The sequence below is a fragment of the Triticum urartu genome, chromosome 5A (assembly GCF_056163025.1).
Source record: "Triticum urartu cultivar PI428250 chromosome 5A, HENAU_Tu73, whole genome shotgun sequence".
NCBI lineage: Eukaryota > Viridiplantae > Streptophyta > Magnoliopsida > Poales > Poaceae > Triticum > Triticum urartu.
Genome location: NC_141877.1, coordinates 401,199,074 through 401,210,275, shown reverse-complemented (window position 1 = coordinate 401,210,275; position 11,202 = coordinate 401,199,074).

The window sequence follows — 11,202 nt, the reverse complement described above, 5'->3', positions numbered from 1 at the left end:
GGTGCTTGATCGGTCGGGCCGTGAAGACGTACGACTACATCAACCGCGTTGTCATAACGCTTCCGCTGTCGGTCTCCGAGGGTACGTAGACAACACTCTCCCCTCTCGTTGCTATGCATCACCATGATCTTGCGTGTGCGTAGGATTTTTTTTTGAAATTACTACGTTCCCCAACACCCACTCTGCTGAAGACCAAGGCAACTGCTGGACGAGGTCCTCGGCCATGTCCCAAGAAGAAATAGGTCGCCTTCCAAGAGCCACCTGAAGAAGATGAAGCTGATGATGATGAACTTGCAGAAATTAGTAGGGATAGACAAGAAAGGGCCGCTAGAGCCAAAGGCACACCTGTGCCACTGCTTTTGGATCCAAGGGCGATCCTAGACTACATTGATCTCTGGCACAAGGACCCAAATACTCCTATGGCCGACTTCAAGTTGACACCTGGTCAAAATCACATGCTGTCTCATTTCATCCAAGAGGAGAAATGGAAATATGATCAGGCCAGGCAGATCAAGAAGGCCCAGTACAAGAAGGAAAAGTTTCTGAAGACCAACGTGGTCAAAATGTCGACTGATGAACTCATCAAAATTCAGTCTGACATCAAAACCCTCAGCGACAAATTCAATTCATACTATGCTGATTGGAAAGGAGCCAAAGTCAGGTTTGTGAAACTGACTGAGAAGTTCACCAATGTTGCAGCCCCATCGCAACAAGAAGTTCCTCAGGTTGAAGCTTCTGCTCAGCCAACTGAAGAACATGCCAGCACCACTGATGACTTTCAGGCTGCTGAAGAAAATGCTAGTTCCAGGGCTGATGGCTCCGTTCCAGCCGCTGAAGAAATTGCCAGGGCATCCACTAGTGGTGCGCCTGAAGAAACTGAAGAAGTCAGAGCAACTGCATCAGTTGCGCCTGAGGAAATTCAAACAGATTCCTCAGCTCCTCTCGCGCCTACACCAACTCCTATCCTTCCATCTGCATCAGATGTGAAGAATACCAAGGCTGCAGAGCGAGCTGTAGTGAAGAAAAAGAAAGCATCAAGTGCTTCAGAATCTTCAGCTCCAAAGAAGATGAAGCCTATGACGAGCTCTTTTGAAAATCCTGTCGATGTTGTTCCAATTTCCCCCATGCCATCAAAGGACCTTGTTCCTTTTGGTGAATAATATGAGATCCCAAGCGGATCTGATGAAGAAACTCAATCTGCTGCTTCGTCAGAGCAGATTGATGAGGAAATTGAAGTGGATGCAATCCCTTCAACACCTGTTGTATCCTCACCAATGCCTCAGTTCACAGCTGAAGAGGCTGGTGTTGAAGAAATAGATGATGAAGACATGGATATTGGAAGTACAATGCCAATAATGAATGATGACTTTTGGGAAAGTCAGCATCCCAATTCTCCACTCTTCACCCAACTACAGCAAATTCCTCACTCCCCTGCACCAACAGTTCAAATGGGCTCTGAAGAAACTCATCCCACCTCATCTGTCCGTGAAGACATTCCAGCCACTAGTGCTGAAGAAACTGCTGCTGCGGATAACGTGACAACACAGACTGCACTAGAAGAGGAATCAGAAATTTCTCAGCCTGAAGAACCTGAGCTCGTGATTCCTGAGGTTGTGATGCAACTCATTGACACCCCTCTACCAAAGCCAAAGGATCCGTTCTCAAGGAAGCAAAAGTTCAAGGCCGAAGACTTCTTTGGCGAGCACGTATTCTTCACTGATTACAATCCATATGACTCTGCTCTCATAAGGAAGAGGCGTTTCTGTACTGCTAGTCAAGCCAATTTCTATTCCTCAGTGCTGTTCAACAAAGACAAAGTCTTCGATCATGCACATATTCCTCACGTAGACATGGAGTCTCTGCCGTTCTTTGAGCCAGTCCTCAGTGTTGTTCACGACGCTGGGCTACTAAACTTCTGCACTGACATCTGTGATTGGAATGAAGAACTCATTCTTCAATTCTATGCAACGTTGCACATCACAGGCGACTCTGAAGATGTGAATTCATGGGTGCTGGACTGGATGACAAAGAACACTCATTACAAGGCACCAGCGTCTGAATTGCTTCGTTCCCTACCACTCAGTCCTCTTCTTGAAGATGCACGTTGTGTCTATAGTGAACCTGAGCTTTCAAATCACTTCATGCAAGTTTTTATGAAGCCTTTGAAGCCAGGGCAGGCCCCTCGAACAAATTTCCTCGTCAAGGAATTACTGTATGTGCCTTGGACTGTCTATCGCATTCTGTCGAAGACAATGAGTCCTATCAAAGGCCATGACTCAAATGATGAAGAAGTCGTTGGCATCATGAAGAATCTGCTTTTCAACATCATTCATGGCGTTCTCGTCAACTTCCATGATTTCTTCATGAGGACTCTGGCCAATATTGCAATGTCACCATTTGAGCTGAAGCCTTATGCGCCATGGATTATGAGATTCATCAGGACAAGGTCTTCACTCAACTACAAAGCTGACACTCTGAACCACTGCAGCTACTTGCCTCCAATTGAAGTCCTCAAAAGGACATTTTCCTCAGCTGATGACAAAGGCAAGGCCACTGCTGTGATAGATGAAGGCATTCGTCCATTGGATGGTCAGTTCCGCAAGGCTGCATCCTACTCCACCAATGATGACTCTGCCACACATGACTCTGCCGCCAACAATGCCAAGCAAAATCCTGAAGCCACAGCACCCAGGGTGATGACTGATCGTGAGTTACTCCTCAGTCTTCATCAGAAGGTTGATCGCAATCATAAATGGGTCAAGCATCAGTTTGGTTCTATTCTTCACAACATGAATTCAACACACAATGCAGTGAAGAAAAACCACTACTACCTTCATGAAACCTTCAACCGCACCTGGGCTGTTCTCTCTCATGCCTACAACGCTGAAGATCTGAAGAAAATGGGTCTCAAGGAAGATTTTGACTGGTCTGCACCTCCTCCGAAGAAATACAAGAAGGTCAAGGTTCCTTCTTTGGTGGCCAGCTCCTATTCTTCATTGCGTGACACTGATGAAAATGAAGACTTGGATGACACAGCGGCAGGCCCTACTTCAACAACCGACCCTGACGACGCTGGCGCTCCTTCATCAACTTGATAATCTTCAGGGGCGTTAGTCCTCAGTTTTGATCCTTTTGGTCATTCGATGACAAAGGGGGAGAAATCTGAGTTAGTCTTCAAGCGGGTCTATTATATGGGTGTTTTTTGCTAAGTTACAACTCTCGTTCTTCTGAAACTTTTATTGGATCGAGTTGTAAACTTAAACCCGATGGTGGTCTGATACTTCTGCTACGTTATTCTGCATCCTTATTCCTCATTAATATTATCGCACACATGCTTAAATTCGTCAGTCACCATATTTCATCATGCATTTCAAATTCTTCATACTATATATCAAATGCGTGTATGAATTATGTCACAACCCCAGTTTAGCCTTTGCTTGTCCTTGCATGATCATCATGTCTAAATTCTGAAAATTGAATTGAGGGAATTTTCAAGCCTCAGAAACCTGTTAAAAATAACCAACATTTAAATCTCATCAAATGAGTCCAAGAAAATGTTCCCGTTATTCTGTGAAAATATTGGCATGAGTTGAAATCCCAACCAATATTTTTGGAGTCACAGGAATAATTTATTTTGGGCCTTTGATTTAGATCAATAATATATTTGGGTTGGAATTATTTCTGTTATATAGGAAATAATGTTCAAATATTCTGTGAGTTTGCAAGTGACCTTGGACTAGCTCACTGAGCTCACATACAAATCTATAGAAAGTTTTAAAATGGTTTAGTTTCCAAACTAAATCAAAACCAAATAACAAAAATAGAAAATTAAAACAAAAAGAGAGAGAGAGAGAGGGTTTTACCTGGCGCTTAACTGGCCTGGCCCAGCACGGCCCGGCCCATCTGGCCGTGCCAGTCATCACCTACCTCTGCCAGTAGGCAGAGGAGGGAGACAGCGCACGCACGCACGAGGCGCCACGCCTCCTCCCTGCTCGCCTGCCTCACCGGGCGCCTCGAAGCCCCTCCTCGATGCCACGCGACCCCTGGATCCCCCCCTCGACCGCTCCCCTCTCTCCCATGCCTCTCCCCTCCTCTGGTCCTCTCTCCCTCTCGCGCCGAGCACCACCGTCGCCGCCGCCCGCTGTCCCCGTGGCCACCGAGCTCCCCTCGCCTCCCCGAGCAGTCCACGGGCTCCGCCTCCATCTCCCGCGTCTCTCCGTCAGCTCGCACGATGCCGGACACCCTGCCTCGCCCTCTACCCCGCGATCTTCATCGTCTCTGCCCCGAGATCACCGGCGGCCGCACGACCTGATCATCCCTTCCCCGAGCCCGTTGAGACGCGTACTGCAACCGCCGTGAGCTCCGCCGCCTTTCCCCTCCTCCTCGAGCTCATTCCCGCCCTCTAGCCGCCTCTTCCGCCGGAGCCGAGAGCTGCCGCCCGCCGGCCATGTCGCCGTCGTGGCTACAGACGCCGTAGTTTGTGCCTGGGCACATCATCATGCTCGGTTTGCTCCTAGGAGACGACCCTGACCACTAGATGGTCCTGCCGTGCACCAGAACACTGAACCCGCGTGTGCCCGAACTTCGGCCGCCGTGGATGACCTCACCGCGGTCATCTCCGGCCACTCCAGCTCCCGCTGTCTGCTCTGTCAGCTGCGCGCGAGCAGCAACTCTTCATAGAGCCTCCCCACGCCCAAAACCATCGCCTGTGGGCGATTTCCGAAGCCTCCGCCGTCTCTACCCTTGGTGCCTGTTTCAAACCATAAAGCGCCTTATCAAGCTTGCATACATAGTGAGGTACTTTCTTGTTTTCATACCCAGGTGGTTGCCTTATGTAAACCTCCTCTTCCAGAACACCATGCAAGAACGCGTTCTTAACATCTAGCTGTCTTAAGCTCCATCCCTTGGAAACTACAATAGCTAACACAAGTCTAATAGTTGCGGCCTTAACAACGGGACTAAAAGTATCTTTGTAATCTAGACCATAACGTTGCTTAAAGCCTTTTGCAACTAGGCATGCTTTATATCTGTCAATCGAACCATCTGTCTTCTTCTTGATTCTGTAACCCATTTAGAATCAGTGACATTTTTACCTCTTTGCTCAGGCACAAGATGCCAAGTTTTATTACTCATGAGTGCCTTGTACTCTTCATCCATTGCATTTTTCCACTTTGGATCTCCAAGTGCATCCTCCAATCTTGTCGGTTCCCCTGCAACACACAACATGCCATATCGTATAGTGCCATCAGTTCTGATTTTCGGATTGCTTATACCTTTTTGTAGTCAAGTTGTGACACGTGAAGCAAGTTGCGGCTGAGTTATATGACGTGTATGCCTTTGCATAGAAGATGATGTAGACGAATCTGCCGCAGAGGATCCTGATGGCATCCTGGAATCACTTTGCACAGCTGATCCTGGATCAAACTCTGTGGCATGCTGTGTGGCTGAAGACGTGACTGCACCCGACTCGGTTGCCACAAAAGATCCCGCGCCGATCTGTGGATGCATGCGGGACGGAGATCCCGAGCTAGGCGATGCGGTTTCTGCCGCTGTCGCTTTCGCTGACCCGCGCGTGGGGCGCGAGGCGGACCCAGCAGGTGACGACGTGGCGATGCTCGACTGGCGCAGCCGGATCCTGCCCAGCGTGCGATCCAGGGCTGATCCGCGCGCCCGATCCGAGGAATCCTGGCGCACAGGAGTTCTAGGTGACACCGGATCTCCCTCGTGTTCAGCGCCAACTTCGTCTTCTTCTAACCCATGAAATATAGGTTCATTTTCACCAAAATTTGGATCATTTTCTGCACCGATTTCTGCTGCGTCTTTTGCAATGACCTGCACATGAGTAGATACAACACCAGCACTAGTAGGATCATTAGTTGGATTAGTGCAATTGTCGCCCCCTTGATCTAAGTTTTGGAGATTGGGTGGAAGGAGAAGAATTTCTTTTCTAAGGAGTGCTCCGGCATTTGGATGAAGGGACTCAAAAGGGTATACGGATTCATCAAACACGACGTCTCAAGAGATATATACCCTACCGGTGGAAACATCTAGGCACTTGACTCCTTTATGGATGGGACTATACCCAAGGAAGACACACTTCTTGGAGAGAAAAGCAAGTTTACGTGTATTATATGGACGAAGGTTGGGCCAGCAAGCACAACAAAACACACGTAGTGATTTATAATCAGGAGTAGTGCCAAAAAGACGTGTGAGAGGAATCTTATAGTTGATAACTTTGCTAGGAAGAAGATTTATAAGATATGTGGCAGTCAAGAAGGCTTCATCCCAGAACTTTAATGGCATCGATGCATTTGCTAGTAAGGCTAGCCCTACTTCAACAACGTGACGGTGTTTCCTTTCAGTGGAACCGTTCTGTTGATGCGCATGAGGACATGACACATGGTGTGACATGCCAAGTTCTTGAAAAAACAAGTTAAGCTTCTTGTATTCACCTCCCCAGTCAGTCTGCATAGCAATGATCTTAGTGTTTAGTTTTCGTTCAACGAGATTTTGAAAATTCTTAAAAACTTGAAACACTTCAGATCATTTCTTAAGAAGATAGATCCAGGTAAATTTGCTATAGTCATCAATGAAGCTTACATAGTATGAGTGTCTACCAACGGAGGTAGGAGCTGGCCCCCAAACATCTGAAAATACAAGCTGTAGGGGGGCAGAGGAAATGCTGATAGAAATAGGATATGGTAGCTGATGACTTTTAGCTTGTTGACAAGGATCACAAACAGACTCAATACTAGACTCAACACAATGGGGAAGTTTATTTCTATTAAGAACAAGCTTAACAATAACTAACGATGGATGACCTAATCTACTGTGCCACTTTGCTGAAGAAGGCTTAATTGCAACAAAGGCTTGTTTATTCGATGATGTTGATGAAGATATGATTGGGTAAAGACCTCCCACGCACTTGCCCCTAAGAAGTACCCTCCTCGTGTCCAAGTCCTTAACCAAGAAAAAATAAGGACAAAACTCGATGAGAACACGATTATCAAGGGTAAATCTATGGACAGAAAGAAGACTTTTTGATGTTTCGGGCACATGTAGAATTCTATTTAGATGAAAAATTTTTGTGGGTGTTTTAACAATTGAACTACCAACATGAGTAATATCCATACCAGAACCACTTGCGGTGTGTACTTGGTCTCCTCCATGGTACTTGTCTCGAATCGTCAGCTTGTCGAGTTCCCCCGTGATGTGGTTTGTAGCCCCCGTATTCGCATACCAGTTTGTGTCAACACCGTAGGAGTCAGTGACCATGTTGGCCCCCTTCTCCTCCTGTTCATCTTCATCGTACCTGTGCCAACAGTCACGAGCACCTCCTGGATGGTGCTTGTAACATATCTGGCATTCTGGATAGTCCCTGGTTTGTTGCTGTCGCTGCTGTTGTGGACGACCACGGCCGCCGCCGCCGCTGTTGCCGCCAGATGGAGTTGGGGAAGGGCGCCTGCCTCGGCCGCGACCCCTGTTGCTGCGTCCGCGTCCTCTGCCATAGCCGCACCCACGCCCTCTGTACACCATATTGGCGGAAGTTTTGAAGCCGGCTTCAGGACCATCGCCGAGCATCTCCATGCGCTGATCGAACGCCGCAATCTGAGCAAACAAATCGTCCATAGAGATTTGGTTCTTTACTGCACCGATCGCTGCCACAACAGGGTCATAATCTCTGTTGAGGCCGGCAAGAACATAGTCCACCATCTCCGGGTCCGAGACGGGGCGACCTGCCACTGCAAGCTCATCTCCCAAGCTCTTCATCTTGGAGATAAAGGCGCTGCTGGACATGGAGCCTTTCTTTGTGTTGGTGATGGCGATGCGTAGGTTGGTGATGCACGATTGGGACTGCGAGGCGAACAGGGTGGTGATGGCAGTCCAGAGATCGAGCGTCGTCTCCTTGCTCGCAACTTGGGCGAGGATCTCCATTGACAGAGAATTCAGGAGATGGCTCAGAACTTGCTGATCTTTTGATATCCACTGCGCATACAGAGGATTGGGTTCCGGGGCGGTGGTTTTGTCCGCCTGCTGCTGCTGCACCGTCTTCGGTGGCGCTGCATCTGATCCGTCCAGGAGGCCGGTGACCTGCGCTCCTCGCAAGCCCGGCATGACCTGTGCCTTCCATAGGATGAAATTGGTCTTGGTGAGCTTCTCAGATGGGAGAGCACCAAGGTTGAGGGAAACTATGGATGAGGACGCCATGGCGAGGGTAGTCGAGGAAGGAGGTTGCTGGCTAGATCGATGGGAAGAGGATGGCTCTGTATACCATGTCAAGTGGAAGCGTTCCTACTCCCTCGTGAGGGAGCCGCGTGTCTATATATTGATTGAGGCAGGAAACGCCCCTGCCGTGGCTTACAAGACTGCTCCGATCTCTTTGGGATTCGGTAGTTACATAGGAGATAGAAAGAGCTACGGGAGAGGAAGAGATAGAGTTAGTTTGAGATTACAACAGGAATTTATCTCTAAGTCTAACAACCCCATCAATATGTTTAACTTATTGAGAAAACAGAATATTGGGACAAACTAATTTCATACTATTACTTGTACAAAATCTTGTTGAACACGCCCATCTATTATGGCCCATATAATTGTTAAGCATATGGAGTACTTTTTATACATTTTTTGTAATGTTTTGAAGTATATATTGTACTTTAATATGGTTTGTGCTTTTCACCATCATTTTTCAAAATGATGGTATGTAACTGAATAGATGTATTATATTGGTTGCAAGAAAATAGTGTGTTGAGCCTTTTTCTTAGGTCCAATGATCTTGTAGTTGGTTGAGTTGGGCCTCAGATGTTTCAGTTTTGAATTAAGATGATTGATGTATACATGTTTTGTGATTAATCCTCGCCTCTTTTGGCTCCTAAAAAAGATCCCTTGCAAAGGATCACATCACAACATTGAAAAAAAAGTTGAAGAAAAACGATAGAAATATGAGAAAATAAAAATACTGCAAAAAATGGACATATATTACCTGAACAATATCAATGTATTCTCAATTTTTTTACGACCCGCAAGAAATTCTACATTTTATTCTAACATATAGACACTCTACTACCTCCAACTGAGAAGTATTACACTCGAGCATTTATCTCTCTTCGTAAGTGTACAAAAAACCGAGGATAATGTGACCTAGAATAAAAATGTATCCCAACTCTCGTCAAACAACATATCTACAATTTTGTCTTAGGACTAAGTCTGCCTTATACAATGCTCCGGCCTTGCACTTTAAAAATCAATTTCATTGTTTCCACATCAGGAACAATTGACTGTGTTATATTTCACAACATTCAGGTAACAGGCTTTTCCTTTCTGCAACTACGTGGAGAAACAAAAATCATTTTCGGGCCCGAGGTCAGCTTTTCAGATTTGATAACATTTGGTGTGAGATAACTTTGGCATCAGATTGAGAAAAATAGATGTTGCTCCTGTAGTACCTAATGTATTACCTTCAAACAATAGTACATTATCTTAAATTGGTTCACATAATTTAGAGAAAGATAATCCACACAACAAGCAAAAGTAAAATATGGATGCTAATATTTAATGCAACTTAAAGTTAAGATGCTGGTAGTGTCCAGTATACTGTAGTTGATAGTTTGTTGACTCCTACATATGACACTGGATTGCTTTTAGTCAATTAATATGCAGTAGATTGGAAGAAAAAATTACAGGAAAATAGCACATGACCAGTATTGAAAGGACATGGGGAAACTACTTAGAGGTCAATGAAATATTAATCTAGTTTGCAACCGAAAGACTCTAGAATGATATCCTTATGCTGAAAATAATATGCCGCTTAGTTGCTACCTTGGCATCCTCTGATTTAAATAAATTGGCACTTTTTTACTTATAACATCAAATTAGTTGTTAAATAATAAACTTATAAATATATAAAATAACAGATAGCCCTGTGACTTATATATAGCATCCATATATTTTACTTATAACAAATTTACATTTTGTTAAGTAGATGATTGAAAAGCCTTCTTCATGCACATCTAAACTTTCCTTCACTAAAGGTCGATAAGTGGAAATACAAATCCACGTTGCAGGCTAGATTGTGTAGAACACTTAAAAAATCCAAAGTGAAGAGAACTAATTTTTCGAAAAGGGGCGCTTTATTACTTAAAAGGTTTAAGCATTACACCCAGCCTCTGCATAACTAAGATGCACACAGCCACACAAAGTCCTCTGCAAGAACGAAAAATAGATAGGCGGAATACAAAGATAGAGTCTGTATAACGCCTAAAGCGGAGGTGGGCCAATCCTATGATCATGTTGCCACCCATGTTGGATAAAAGTATCCCTCGCCGTATCCTCCAATCGTGTACACACCTCCATAAATAGGTCTTGATTCTCCACGCGTTGTAGAAAGGACCATAAACGAAGAGTCCCGGTACATCTGTAGATAACCTGCATTAGAGAAGTACTTTTATCGTTAAAAACCTTATCATTTCTACATAGCCAAAGCGACCAAATAACGGCTAGCGCTCCCACCCTAAGAAGAGTTCTAAACCTGTGATCAATCCCATGTAACCAGTTGCCAAATACATTGGCAACACTACAAGGAGGATACAAGCCAGAAGCTATGTGGATGACTGACCATATAGACCGAGCCAATTTGCATTGGAAGAATAAATGTTTTATTGTCTCATCATGATGACAAAAAACACATTGCGGACTTCCATGCCAATTCCTCTTGATAAGGTTATCTTTAGTAAGAATGACTCCGCGACGAAGATACCATGCAAATATTTTATTTTTAAGAGGTATCTTCATCTTCCAGATCTTCTTATTATTATCAACTGGCACATCAGACTTGATTAACGCTCTATACATAGACTCCACTGAGAATTTTCCATTCTCATGTAGGTTCCATCGAAATACATCAGACCCATGTGACAATTGCACCGTGGACAACCGTTGAAGTAGGATGTACCACGATTGGAGTCTAGGTCCAATTAAATCTCTTCTGAACGTCACATTTGGCGGAAATGATTCCATTACAGTGGCAATAGTATCACTCTTGTGACACACAATGTTGTATAGAGCCGGATATTGTTCCCGGAGTGTGGCATTTCCTAGCCACTTGTCCTCCCAGAATCTAATTTCCGAGCCGTCCTTAATCGAGAAGGATCCATAGGAGAAGAAATATTTCTTCGTAGCCATTAGACCCGCCCAAAAGTGAGA